The sequence below is a fragment of the Ochotona princeps genome, chromosome 3 (genome assembly GCF_030435755.1).
Source record: "Ochotona princeps isolate mOchPri1 chromosome 3, mOchPri1.hap1, whole genome shotgun sequence".
NCBI lineage: Eukaryota > Metazoa > Chordata > Mammalia > Lagomorpha > Ochotonidae > Ochotona > Ochotona princeps.
Window position 1 is genome coordinate 6413487 of NC_080834.1, and position 14181 is coordinate 6427667.

A 14181-nucleotide genomic window follows, 5' to 3' on the forward strand; every position below is an offset into this window, starting at 1 on the left:
GGGACTTAAGAAAGCAAATATTTAAAGGTTATTTGCAATACTGGAGATGCAAAGGCACAGAGAGAAGGAAAGACATAGTGACAGGAGCTCCAGGGTTTGAGTCACCAGCCGCTAGCTGCCAGGTATATCAGCAGGAAGCTGTACTGCAAGGACGGAGTAGTCAGGACTTGAACCAAGTACTGTGCTATGAGATTTAAACATCCCAAATGGTGTCTATGCAAACAGCTAGTATTAATAATTAACAGTGACTATTAATATTCACCTACCAGTCACTGACTACAATGTCAATATGTTTGGTTTTGTGTAAATAGTCAAAATTCATAGCACAGTATATTCTTGTGATATTCTTTTTTTCTACTCACTTATAAAAGTAAAAATAGACATGAGCATGCTTCGCCAATAAGCAACCATTTGGAACACCAACATCGTCTTCCAGGGTTCTCCCTATGCCCATTTCCTGGGAGGCAGTGGAGTTGGCGCAGTAATTGTCTCTCTGTTGCTACACTGAGACCTGGAATGAGTTCTGGGCTCTTGCACTCAAACTGGCCCAATTCTGGTCATTCCAGGCATTTTGAAAGCAAGCTAGTGGTTAGAAGCACTTTGTTTTTTAATATATTTTTATTTTGAACATTGAATTATGTCGCACAATTTCCCCCCCAAACTCCCACCCCCAACAGATTTCCCCCATTTTATTATAATGGTGTAGTCCTTCATAAGGAATCATAATTCTATCAGTCTCTTATTTAAGTGCACCCCCACATTGTTGGTACAGACAATATCAGACAGTCCAGTATCCCATTGTCTACATGTGTCCAACAGTTTCATTGGGAATCCATCTTTTGGCGGGAAGCAAGGATGCATGTTCCATTATTCCCCCACATCTGGATATGGTAGACCCTAGTACTCCATCCCTATACATTTCTATAATTGAGAAGTCATGAAACCAGGTCAACAAATGGTATGACTTAGAACAGGCAACAACATCAAGAACAAATTACAGCACCATGAAAAACATGCCACTGAGTAACCAACACATGAATGACAAAAAAGGAATCACAAAAGTCTCTTGGGAAAAATGATGCCACCATGTAATCCATGAGCCAGTGATGAATTTGACAAGAGAAAATAAATTGTTTGTAATAAACAAAACTGAAATTAAAAAAACATCAAAACACATAGGATGCAGGCAAAACAAACAAACAAAAATACAGTATGGGTTGGATAGAAGCACTTTTATCTCCTCCTCACCATCTTCCTCCTCCTCCTTCCCCCCATTCCTTCTTCTCAAATAAATTCAAAACACAAACTTCTAAAAAGTAAAGACACACATGATTCTCTGAGCTTTTAATACTCCTCACTGTGCCTTAACTCATCTTCTGTCTTGCCGCTCAGTTTGCCTCACTGCCTTGCTCCATGGCAACAGACCTGGGAGAGTCCTCATTTCTCTAAGGCCCACAGTTCTCAGCAAATTGTCCAGATTGGCTATACCATCCTATTCAGCAACAATGCCCTTCGTCCTCCACCATCTGTCAGTCCTGCAGATGCCAAAGTTACTTAGATTTCTGTGGCAAAATCATGCATTTTTCATTTCTTTGAAGTTATGCATATCTTGTTAACTCTCTGTAAAATGCTATTTCTCCATTCTCTGGCAAAATATTATTCCTCAAAGCTCAAGCCAAATGCTATCTCTTTTTCATACCATTCTTGAAATTTTCCATTGTTTCCCATCTTAAAACTAAATTCATCACCTTTTTTGTACACACAAGGTAGGAAATGGGTAGTTAGCTAATGTCATCACTATAAGCATTATCATTGTAGGGTTAATGTCAGTAACCCTACAGTCTATTTTAATCGTAATGTAATAGTCTATTTAATCATAATAGACCTCCTTTTCCTAAACCAGAAGATTATATATGCATATATATGTAAAGCCAATCTGAGAATGGTGTGCTAAAAAAAGAGTGTGAAGAATTTATCTGCAACCCTAATAAGAAATGATACATGTTTCTTATTAGAGAAAATAGGTGTCAAACTACTGGGCAAATTTCCTCACCAGATTTATCAGGTTTATTAGCACGAATAACCAAGGGGCTACAATCAACTAGCACAGTTTGTTTGTTTGTTTTTATTGGAAAGTCAGATATACAGAGAGAAGGAGAGACAGAAAGAATTTCTATCCATAAATTCACTCCCCAGGTGGTCGCAACAGCCAGAGCTGAGCTGATCTGAAGCCAGGAGCTTCTTCTGGGTCCATCACACAGGTTTTGAGCCGTCCTCTACTGGACCACATAGAGGGAGCCAGATGGGAGGCAGAGCAACCTAGACAGGAACCGAAGCCCATGTGGGATCCTGGTGCATGCAAGGCGAGGGCTTTAGTCACTAGGCTACCACACCAGGCCTGCACAGTTTTTAAAATAACCAATCATTTAACTCAAACCATTAGTCAGAAGACAACATAGGTCCAAGTAGCATATAGTTCAAAACTGTCAGAGGTATGGATATTATATTTTTTGCAAATTCAAAATGTTCTACATGGGCTATCAAATCCCTGTTCTAAGATCCATGTCACGTAATCAAACAGAACGTAGACGATCAAGTTGCTTATAGCAATATAATGAAATTCTCTCTTACAGTGGCTACATAATGTGCCAATACCAGAGAGACAACTGGCAGAAAACGTTAGCTCTCTTCTTAGAAACTAGAGATTCTCAACCCCATAAGGAATGGGCCAGTGGGAACCAGCTCACCAGCATCCCAAGGATCTTACATTTACCTGCTTTGTATTTTTAACTCCTACTTCTCTTTTCCTTCCTCCTCCTTCTAAACAATTAATGTTATAATTCGTGGTAAGATTACAGCGTGGGAATTCATCTGAAATTCCAGGCTGGCAATGTTGCTGACTTTATGCTTCCCTAAATCTTCAGATATTTTGTCACTGCAGCTATGATGTTTGTTTGTGTACTACATATCTTGAATATTTGATGTTGCGCTTATAAAAAAATGAAACATGCAAGCACAACATTTATTCGGAAAGTGGCTTCAGAAGTAAGAGAACTAAGCTACAGAAGTATAAGGCATCAGTAAGAGGATTTTAGAGAGAAATTAATTCATCATCCTTCTTTCTTTTCTTTAACTATCCTTGTGGAGAATATAGCTGAAATATGAAATAAAAATCTCTAAAAAATTCAATTTCAGGGGCCATCATTGTGATGTAGCAGGAAAGTCATTTGTGACACCGGCATCCCATGTGGGCACCATTTAAAGGCTCTACTTCCTATCCAGCTCCCTGCTAATACGCTTGGGAAAGTAAGCAGAGCACGGCCCAAGGGCTTCAGCCCAGTCAGCACATGGGAGACCAAGCAGCAGCTTGTGTATCTTGTCCCAGCCCTGAGCTTTGCAATAATTTAAGGAATGAACCGTGGATGGAGGATTCTCTCTATCTCTCTGTGTGTGTAATTCCATCACTCAAATAAATAAAATAAATCTTTTACATTCAATTTGCAAAGTAAGTATGAGAGGACATAGCTGTCCCTGGGTATAAAGCAAAACACATTCTAAGACAGGTATGTAATCAAACATGCCAAGCTCTCAGGAATACCACAATAGAACAGCATTAACTAATCTGTTTAACAATCCATTTAGAAGTTGGCTTACAACAACAGATACCAATTTAGCCACGATTCCCTAGGTTAGAAATTTAGTCTCAGCTTGACTTTGGAATTCTTAGCTTTCTTTCCCTTCTCAGGCATTAACTGCATGAGGTGGATTTCTTATTATCTGGGGTCCATTTCATGACTGTGCCATTGCTGGGAAAACTGAACTGGCATTACCTTGGCTGAGGAGGTGCCTCACTCACGTAGGTTAGCCTGCTGTGGCCCATGGGCAGAGGCAGGCTCAAAACGACTGACTTGAAACATGCAGGACTTCTTTAAGACTTTGAATTGGAGCTGGCATAACATTTTTTTTCTATTGCCTGCCTAAGTCATCTTCAGCCCAGATTTGAGGAGAAGTGAAATAGACACTACCAATTATCGGCAGGAACTTGAAACTCACACTCCAAAGAGCCATGATCTGGAAAAACAAAATAACAAATGAGTAATGGGTATTTGACACAGCAGTTAGGATGTTCTTGGGATTGTTGCATCTCATAACAGTGTCTGGATTTGAGCTCTGGCATGGTTCGCAATTACAGTTTCCTGCTCATGTGCACTCTGGTTGCAGCAGGTGATGGTTCAGTCACCTGGGTCTCTCCCATGCATACTGGGGAGTTCCATGCTCCTGGAATCAACTGGGCCCAGTCCCCCTGCAGAGGAAAGATATCTCATGCCTCTCCTCCTGCTTCTTCTCCTAGTGTTCTCCAGTTCTCTTGGCATTTCAAGTGGACAAAATTTAAAAGCAGAGCTGAACAATTATACTTGTTCCATCATCTGTGACTGGCAGTAGAGAATGCACACTGTTTCTTTCTCCTGGATAATCTCGATAAGGTGCAAATAGTTCCTCTGCTGTACAGAACTGGTTTCTTTCCTGAGCAACCTAGTGTCAGTGTGGTGACCGTCCTCTTAATTTTCATCATGCCAGAAACAGTTTGGAGAATGCTATCAGCTCTGGCATTCACTACAATCTGTTGACTTAGAAGCTTTGAGAACAAAACACTAATTTCTGCCAGCTGCACAGACAACCATTTTATCCCATTCATCAGGAATGAAGGTATTTTACAGAGGCTTACTGTGTTATCAAACACAAACATTTGATCATAGATGATAACATATTATCAGTGAAGAGATGGTACTACATCATGACCTATCACCATGTAAGTGCTGAACTGCTGGAAACCTAAGTAGAGCTATGGAACAACATCAAACAACATTCAGAAAGCACTTAGTGACCACATACACACTTAGCCTCCTTAGCAGGCTCCTACAGTGACATCATCAAGATTCCCAGAATGGGGAGGCAGATGATGTAAAATGAACTTACATATGTAAAAGGAAGCAGATAATGCCCAAAAACCCGCAGGGTGATGTGAGCCTAGATCAAGTGCCTGGAACCATAATCTGTACAAACATGCAGTGATAGGAGCCAGTGCTCTGACACATGAGGTGAAGTGGGTGTTTGCTATGCTCTTACCTCATAGCAGAAGATCAGCTAGATATCCAGCAGCTTTTCTTCTGACCCAACAGTGGATGGTACTTGGGCCCTGCCATGCACATGGGAGACTTTAATCAAATTCTGGGCTCCTGGCTTTGGGCTGAACCAGTCTCAGATGTCAAGGCTTTTGGGGAGTGAACCAACAGATGGAAGATCTCCATCTCAAAGCATCTCTCTCCTTGTCACTCTTTCCATCAAATAAATTAATCTTTTTAAAAAGCTGAATGATGGGAACTTTTTTAAAGATTTCTTTATTTTATTGAAAAAGCAGATGTACAGAGAGGAAGATAGACAGAGAGGAAGATCTTCTGTTCAATGATTCACTCCCCAAGTGACCACAACGGCCAGTATTGTGCCAATCTGAAGCCAGGAGCCAGGAACTTCTTTCCGGGTCTCCCACATGGGTGCAGGGTCCTAAAGCTATGGGCCGTCCTCGACTGTTTTCCCAGGCCACAAGCAGGGAACTGGAGGGGAAATGGAGCTGCCAGGCTTAGAACTGGCATCCATATGGGATCCTGGCATGTTCACAGTGAGGAATGTAACTATTGTGCTATGTCCCTGGGCCCAGAATGATGGGAAATTTTAAAATACATTTTGAGGTTCAAGTTAAAACTTTAAACAAAGCAAATGCAACCTGTTAATTTCAGAAGCAATTTAAATTTATAACTAAGATTATTAAGTTGTGAAGTATGACCAGAGCTATGAAAACAATTTTTATACATGACTATAATATCCTGGTCCTTCAGCGATTTACAAGGTCTTCAATGTTCCTGGAGCCTGGGCCTTGCTTCCTAACATTCTCTTTAAATTACATGAAATGAACTATGAATGTGTATTTTTAAAAATTCCTTATCTCATTTAATTTAGATTGCTTTGTTACTTAAAAAAGAATAAGTAATTGTAGGAATTCCTGTGGGTGGTGAGGAGAGTGAATCCATTTGTAACAGCAAATGTATGCGAGACTCCTGCTTAATCAGTATACCAGGCTTCCATCATTGAATTAAAATTTTTTAAAGATTTATTTAATTTTATTGTAAAGTCAGATATATAGAGAGGAGGAGATACAGAGAATAAGATCTTCCATCTGCCAACTCACTCCCCAAACAGCCACAATGGCCAGAGCTGTGCCAATCCAAAGCCAGGAGCCAGGAGCCAGGGGCCAGGAGCCTCTTCCAGGTCTCCCCCATGGGTGCAGGGCCCCATGGCTCTTACTCGTTCTCCACTGCTTTCCCAGGCCATAAGCAGGAAACCAGAAGGAAGACAGGGCTGCAGGGATTAGAACCGGCGCCCATATATGATCCTGGCATGTGCAAGTTGAGGACTTAAACTGCTAGGCTACCGTGCTGGGCCCATGAGTTAAATTATACTATATAAAACTATCAAAGCAAGAGTTTTGCAAAATATTTGAATATGTATTATTTTTGGTATAATTTGAGTATTTTATTTTGGGGTTTTAATGTATACCCAGAAATGTTCTAAAGGTTAGGACATTTACATTTATTTTATGTTTGCAACATTGTATTGTCTGTGTTGTCTCTGTCGTCACGGGCTGTTTGTGCAATCTCCGGTAATCTGTTCAGAAGAGCGTGGTTAAGCAAATGAGATGCGAAAACCAGAATATGTAGGACTCAGACCCTGTGTGACAACAATATGAGTGAATATACCATTATAGAGGCAGCACTAGACTCTCCCTCCTTCATTCTCTCTGCATCCTTAAAAAGAAACTATTTCCAAATAACTCCACATCTCTCACAAGGAGTGTCTGCATCTATTTGCCATTCTGTTATGTGATCTCCGTCCAAAGAAACAAGTCATGATTGGTCCATGCTATCCATGAGTTCTGCAGAAGTAGCAGTGTCTATTCAGAGCCTCTCCCCTACCTGTGACCTTTGTAACTAATGCCCAGTGGAAGTTGCTTTTGCAGTCCCCGTGCCATGAGCAAACAAAATGCACCACAGATTCATCAAAGTCTTTGCCCTGTCTCTCTCTCCTTTCTCTCCCTCCCTCTCCCTCTCCCTCCTGTGTCTTCTCTCCTATGAGGAGGTCAGTCCACCCCCCTATAAGTCCTTGTTGCCTTAAAAGAGAAAGAAGCTCTGGTTTGCTCTCTGGTTTCCTATTACAGTACAATCCACCTTTGCCAGTATTAAGTTAATGCTATAGTTCATCTCATTTGACTTTTTATTTTAAATTGTTATATTAATATAAGTGAAAAAAATTCATATATTTCACATTGTGATTTAGGAACATCATAACACTTCTCATCCTACCCACCCTCCCTCTGTTTATATTAGATTCAGTGGAATATATTATATATATTATATATATTATATTCAGTGGAATATCTGCCAAAATATTTGTAAGTTTGACGGTGCCCTGTGCGTTGCTTTGCAAGATGGGATGGGGGAGGCTCACAATTTCATACAAAGATTGTATTGTGTTGAATCCCTCTTGCAATTGTGCCTGTATGCAAAGTAATGGTGTTTCATTCAGCCACATATTGAGTATAATGGTTTTGTCATCAGACTGCATTACTTAGTGTCACTGTAGTGGCCTTAGTTTGACCACAATCTATGATACTCACACAATGATGAAACAACTTAACCAAAGATTTCCTAAAATGTATGCCAGTCATCAAGTGAGTAGGCAATGCAGCATTGTTTATGTGTGTGGAGGAACAGTAAGCACTCAAATCAGAACATATTAACATATATGCATAATATATATGTCGCCTATATACGTTCTTGTTTGTATACTCTCAGTTTATAAATCATACACATTATTGATTTAAATAGGTTCATTTAGAAAAATAAATGTGAAAAAGAAAATAAAACAGTGAACCAACTACTCTTGATTTCTATGTCATCAAATAACAGAACCTATATTTTGCCACTAAGTTGCTATTTTTAAACTTGCATGATGGAATTGAACAGATCTTTTGCTAATTAATTTTCTAATCCTTAAATATTGCTTTGAGTAGCCAAGTCACAAGCTCATGTATTGGTCACTCATATCATTATTTAACCACATACAAGGTCTTTACAATCCCTTTAATAACAGCCATTTCTGAAAACTCCGTAAGATCTCCCCATCTAGCTATTCTAAACAATAAACATTAACACATTGATGGACAGAAAAGTACTTCTGCTGACTTAGATATGTTGTTCAGGAAAGATGGGAGATTGAGAGATAGAGATAGCCAGAGAGAGAGAAAGAGAGAGAGACAGCAAAGTGGAGATAGACCCTATCAAGCCCCAAATGTTGTTTATGCCTTCCTAAGAATTATGCTACTTTGTTGTGACTTCAATATGCCTATTTTCTCAACCTAACTCAACCCAATGAGATGGATCACAATATAGCCAAGATCTACAACATCATTTCCTAGTTTCCAAACATATTCTTGGAAATCTAAAGCAAGATTTTGACACAGATTTCATCATTTTCAGAATTCGAACCAGGGGTATACAAAATACAAGGTGAATTCAATAACATTTTACCATAAACATTAGCTTCAGGGTCCGGCACAGCAGACCAAAGTGGCTAAAATCCTCACCTTACAAGCACTGGGATTACTTATGGATGCCAGTTCTAATCCCGGCAACCCCGCTTCCAATCCAGCTCCCTGCTTGTGGCCTGGGAAAGCAGTCATGGACGGCCCAAGCTTTGGAACTCTGCACTCGTGTTGGAGACCCAGAGGAAGTTCCTGGCTTTGAATCAGCAGAGCTCTGGCCGTTGTGGCTACTTAGGGAGTGAATCATCGGATGGAAGATCTTTCTTCTCTTTCTCTCCTCCTCTCTGTATATATAACTTTCCAATAAACATAAATAAATCTTTTCTAGGAAGTTAGATTCAGTGAAAAAATAGTGAAGCCTCAAGTGAAATATAGCACACATTCAATTTTAACTTACATAATCTTATTGAAAGTTTTAAAAAGTGGGTGTAGACTAATACGATTTGAAAAAAATAGGACAGACATACTCCATTCTACATGCCAACTGCACTTTCTGTGTGCCAGAGCACTTTCATAAAAGATTAGCTCAGACTTGGTCATTTAAACAACATAATTTTTTCTTGCTTCTGAAAGTTGAAAGTCCGAGAGCAAAGGTTAACAGGATTGGATTCTCCTGAGCTCTGTTTTCTTGGCTTGAAAGACAGCGCAGCTTGTCTTCTTGCTGCGTCACTTCAAATGCCCTTTCTTCTGTATGTGCACACATCTAATTTTTCTTCCTCTTCATATAAAGACATCAGTTCTATTGGAAGAAGGTCTTCTTTTGAGCTCTCAACATCTTCATGAACTCTTTAAAGACCCTGCCTCCAATTGCAGTCATGTATGAAGCTAGGTCAATAACTATCTTTACACAATAAAATGGCAGACGATACATTATCATACCCATTTGGGGGCCGGCATTGTAGTGCCTTAGGTTAGGCTGGCTCTTGGGATAACTACATTCCATAGTGGCTGTCTGCTTTGGGTCCTGACCACCTCGGTCAGGCTCAAGTTTCTTAACGATGTTCTTTGAAAGCAACAGGTGGTAGTTTGAGTGCTTTAATTCCTTCCACTTAAGTGGGAGACCTACATAGAGTTCTGGAGTTCTGGTTTCAACCTGGCTTAACCCTAACTATTTGGGTGCTTGGGGATTTATGTTAAGAATGAGGCTTGAAAATCTAAAAAGGAAATTTCTAATGCATATGTTTTTTTTTCATATGAGACTGTTTTGGTTCAATTCTATCAAGCATTAATATTTGCCACATTAGTAAAGGGAAAGCAAGGAAGGCTAACAGACGTCACCAATACAATAGTTATTCCAATTTCAGTGGAGTTGTTGTTTGTTATCTTACCAGATTATAAAAATACCGTAAGAGACTCCTTAGTTCATCCTTCTAGTAAGTCAGCCCTGTTGCCAACATCTCCACCCTCTAAAATAGATGTCAGTTTCTTCATCCCACCTCGGGGAACAGATAATTTGAAAAGTCATAGGAAGTCATTTGCTTTTTGAAGTGGCTTCCAGCAGTATAGACTTGGTGAATCAGATTCTCCATGCAGATGATGCTGTATAGACCAAGAGAATGGGCTATCGGGATGTTATCCGTCAGGGCAATTAGCTTCTTACTGATTTTGCGAGAGCCCCGCTTGTAGATCACTCACTTCAGATTCGAGTAGCCTCATCCAATATATGATTCCACAATCTTCACCACAATAATAGAAGCCTTGTTGAGTTGAACAAATGCTGCATTGAAGATCTGGTGAAGGCAAAGAAGTCGCACCACTGCGCGGACTTTGTGGGGCTCACACCGTTGATACCTCTGAAGCTGATGACAAATGCCAATCTGGCCTCTGCAGGTTGGTAGTCGCCAGCTTCGCTTGCCATGCTCACTATCTGATTTTCAGGTCTGTGCCTCTGCCTGGATTCCTTGTGATACTCCCTCGCTTTTTCATAGATCAGCTTCCTTCTTGCCTTTCAAAGCATCTTCTGAGCAAACTTCTTTAGCAGGCACTTGATCTTGAGTTCTGTGAAATTCCTCCACTTTCTCTTCAGCCTTTCTGGCACAGCAGGAACCTTCTTCATCGCTTTGGCATCCTCCAGGGTCCCAGAGGTAAAAAGCTATCAAAAATATTTTTATGTGGATATACAGAATAAGGTTAGAGTTCTATGATAAAAGTAGAAAAAAATGTTCTTCAATATCCAAGTATTTCATGCACAAACATTAGACATATTACTAGTATATCTGGTCCAAAAAATAATCATAAAAGGAACAATCTTTCATTTTAAAAAATAACAAATGTGGGGTGCAGTGAATGAGAATATGAGTCTACACAACACCTGCAAAGAATGATTCACACAAATATACACAATGCTTTTCAAAGAATATAAGAGCGCCTCAAAAAGCTCATGGAAACATGTATGATGAAAAGTAAACTGTATGAATGTTGATTTTGTAGTGATATAAACTTATTTTTAATTCTGTTTTCTAAGATCTTTTGAGCTACATTTGTGTTTGGATTTTTTTAAGTTACAATATTCAGCCTCATTTAACTCCTTCGGTAATTTATATTAGGTCTTCTTTATTTTAACTTCTTTCTCAATGGATTGATATGCAAAATACAACCAGCAAATGTTTATGAGACATATATATGTGTGCAAAAAAAGTTTTAAAAATGAGAACATTAGAAACAGCATGAATGACAAAGTGTTCGGAAGCGAAAGGCAAGCTAGACAGCCTGAGCTTCGTCGACCAATGAAAAAATTTTAGAAATGGTGAGATGTCAGCATGTCATGGAGAGATGAGCTGGAAAACACATGACTGGGTTAGAAATGAGGAGCGCAGTCTAAAGTAAGCAAATATGGGGTTGCCTGAAAGATACAGTAACTAGACCAAAATTTCAGTAATTATAGTGAACAAAGCTTTGAGTACCTAAATATAGTAATCAGATTTTATCTTGGAGGAATGAGTACTCTGAAAGAACTAACACTTTTGTGAGGATACGCACACACACACACATATATACATATATATTATATTTCATATGTATAAAAATATACATACATATACGCACACACATATAAACATATATATTATATTTTATATGTATAAAAATATCCATACATATACGCGCACACATATATACATATATATTATATTTTATATGTATATAAAATATACATATTTATACACGCACACACACATATACACATATATATTATATTTTATATGTATATAATATATATATATCCCCTCTCTTTATAATAGCAATAGTGAAATCTTTTTTGAAAATCACCCTTCCCAATATGGTGTTCATCTCATCCTCCAGGTTCCAGATGTTGTTTTTGAGCAATTAATGTAACACAACTTCTTAGCCAGTAATAAACTCCAGAAATAAGTAAGACCAGCATAACAGCATAAGAGAAGATCTACTGGAAGGGTTGATTAACTATGGTCTTATTTTGGTAGGTCTTTTAAAGTCATGAGATTATAAAATGAAAAATACCAGGGGTCACCAACAGAACCCACCTGAGAATGAAAACAATACAGTGAAGAGCAAAGCTGAGAGATGAAAGTAGCACGAAGGCATCTGTTTTTCTAATTAATTAATTCATTGATTGAAAGACAGATATATGGGAGGGGGAGAATATATTCCATCCGCTGGTTCATTTCCAAGACAGCCAAGATGGCGATACTGTGCCTGGCAGAGCCAACATCTTCATTCATATCCCACAAGTGGGTAGCTAGAGCCCAGACATTTGGACCATTTTCCAGGTCTTTTTTTTTTCCAGACAATTACCAGTGAACTGAATCAGAAAGGCAGTAGCTGGGATATTAAGTGACACCCACATGGGATGGTGACATCACGGGTTGCAGGTTTATCAATTATGCTATGAAACCAGATCCAGACAGATATTGGAGTATCTCGTATGCCTGTGCTTGAATAGCTGTACCAGTGTAATCCCTGGAAAGACGGTCAGTCACATCAACTAGCAAATGCCCTTTTGTTGTAAGCCAGTTTTCTGAATGACTTTCTGTTCTTGTAACTCAGTAATTGAATGAACATGTAAAGTTGTGTCAAAAACAGAGCCTGTAACTATGGAAAAGGGACACATGAAATTACCCAGTGAGCATTGCTATAGTGATTGATTTACCACTGAATAAAACATTTCCCCAGTGTGCTAATTTCCTTAGAGAGAACGAAGGGTGGGGTAGAAATACCACGAAATACGGAATTAGTTTAACAGAGTGCAAGGGGATGCAAAATAACTGACTACATAACATTCCGGCAAAAGATGGGGGCTAAGCCCTGTGTCCAGGAAAAGCGGTTTGCCCGAAATTCATAGTGGAAAATCAAGGCTTACTATTAAGAGTATATTCTAGGATGTAGAAAGTAAGGTTGAAATCCAAACAGAAACAAAAAACAAACATCTTGAAGAAATTTAAATGCTTGCAGGCAATGCAATTTTTCACACAAAACAGAAGCGTGAAATGTGTGGTCCAGAACAGAAAAACATGTAAAATGGTTTTATTTTAAGAGCTGATTAAATCTGTAACCTGGCATTTCAAGTCAAACATTGTTTATCCATTCTAGACTAATCCACTGAATTTACTCTAAATCGAATGTTTAAAAGACAATTTAAAAAAAGTTCATTTCAAAAAGCTCTTTAGGGTATAAGCAGTATTACCTATTCAAGGTTCATATAATATTTTAATATGTAATAATTAAGCAAATTATCTATGCTGCTGAAAACTTTATGTGGCATCTACCACTAACAAAACAAAAAGTAAAACAAATAGAATAAAATTTCATTTAGACAAAAGAAAAAAAAAGCCAAATAGTTAAAGAGATTACAAAGGAGAATGAAAACAACAAAAGTCCTAGTCCCCAGGTGCTTGACCCAGTGTTAAAACCACACTGAATGCACATATATTGTTTAAGTTTCTGACTTAGTTATATTAGGACCAAGAGAAGGAACAAAAAGGAGGAAGAGAAGGAAGAAGGAAAAACAGTGAGAAGGAAGGGAAGACGAAGTGGGCCTTGAATACAACACCAAATCTGTTCACTCGGAAAACCTCTTAGGTTGATAGGTTAGGTTAACAGATCACTGCCTCTCTCAAAGGCATTGCTTTACATTAAACACAGTAGAATGGCAATTTGCTAATTTTTTCTCATTCCTTTCCACAGTACCCAACTTCACAGAATCACAAAAATATGTAAAGATATTAGCAAAAATATGTTTTAGCAACTTCAGTTGTGGCTCCCCTTCGGGCTCAACGATGCTCTGACTTTACTGCTCAAGGATAACATTAGTTTAGATGACTCCACATCTCATTCGTTTCCAAATTCTCCTATTAAAATACAGAAACGTCAACTTTTGATGCTGCAGTTAGGTGAAGTTTATATAAAGATAAATACAGGCCCGGCTCAATGGCTCAGTCCTTGCATTTCACGCATCAGGATCCCATATGGGTGCCAATTTGTATCCAGGCTGCTCCACTGCTCTTCCATCTCCCTGCTTCTGCCCTGGGAAAGCAGTCAAAGATGGCCTT

General features: G+C 38.9%; 1 pseudogene; it reads right to left on the reverse strand.

Annotated features, from left to right (window-relative positions):
• Positions 1-10018: 10018 nt before the first annotated feature.
• LOC101518429 (60S ribosomal protein L7-like) lies at positions 10019-10724 on the reverse strand (annotated as a pseudogene).
• Between the last annotated feature and the right edge of the window lie 3457 nt (positions 10725-14181).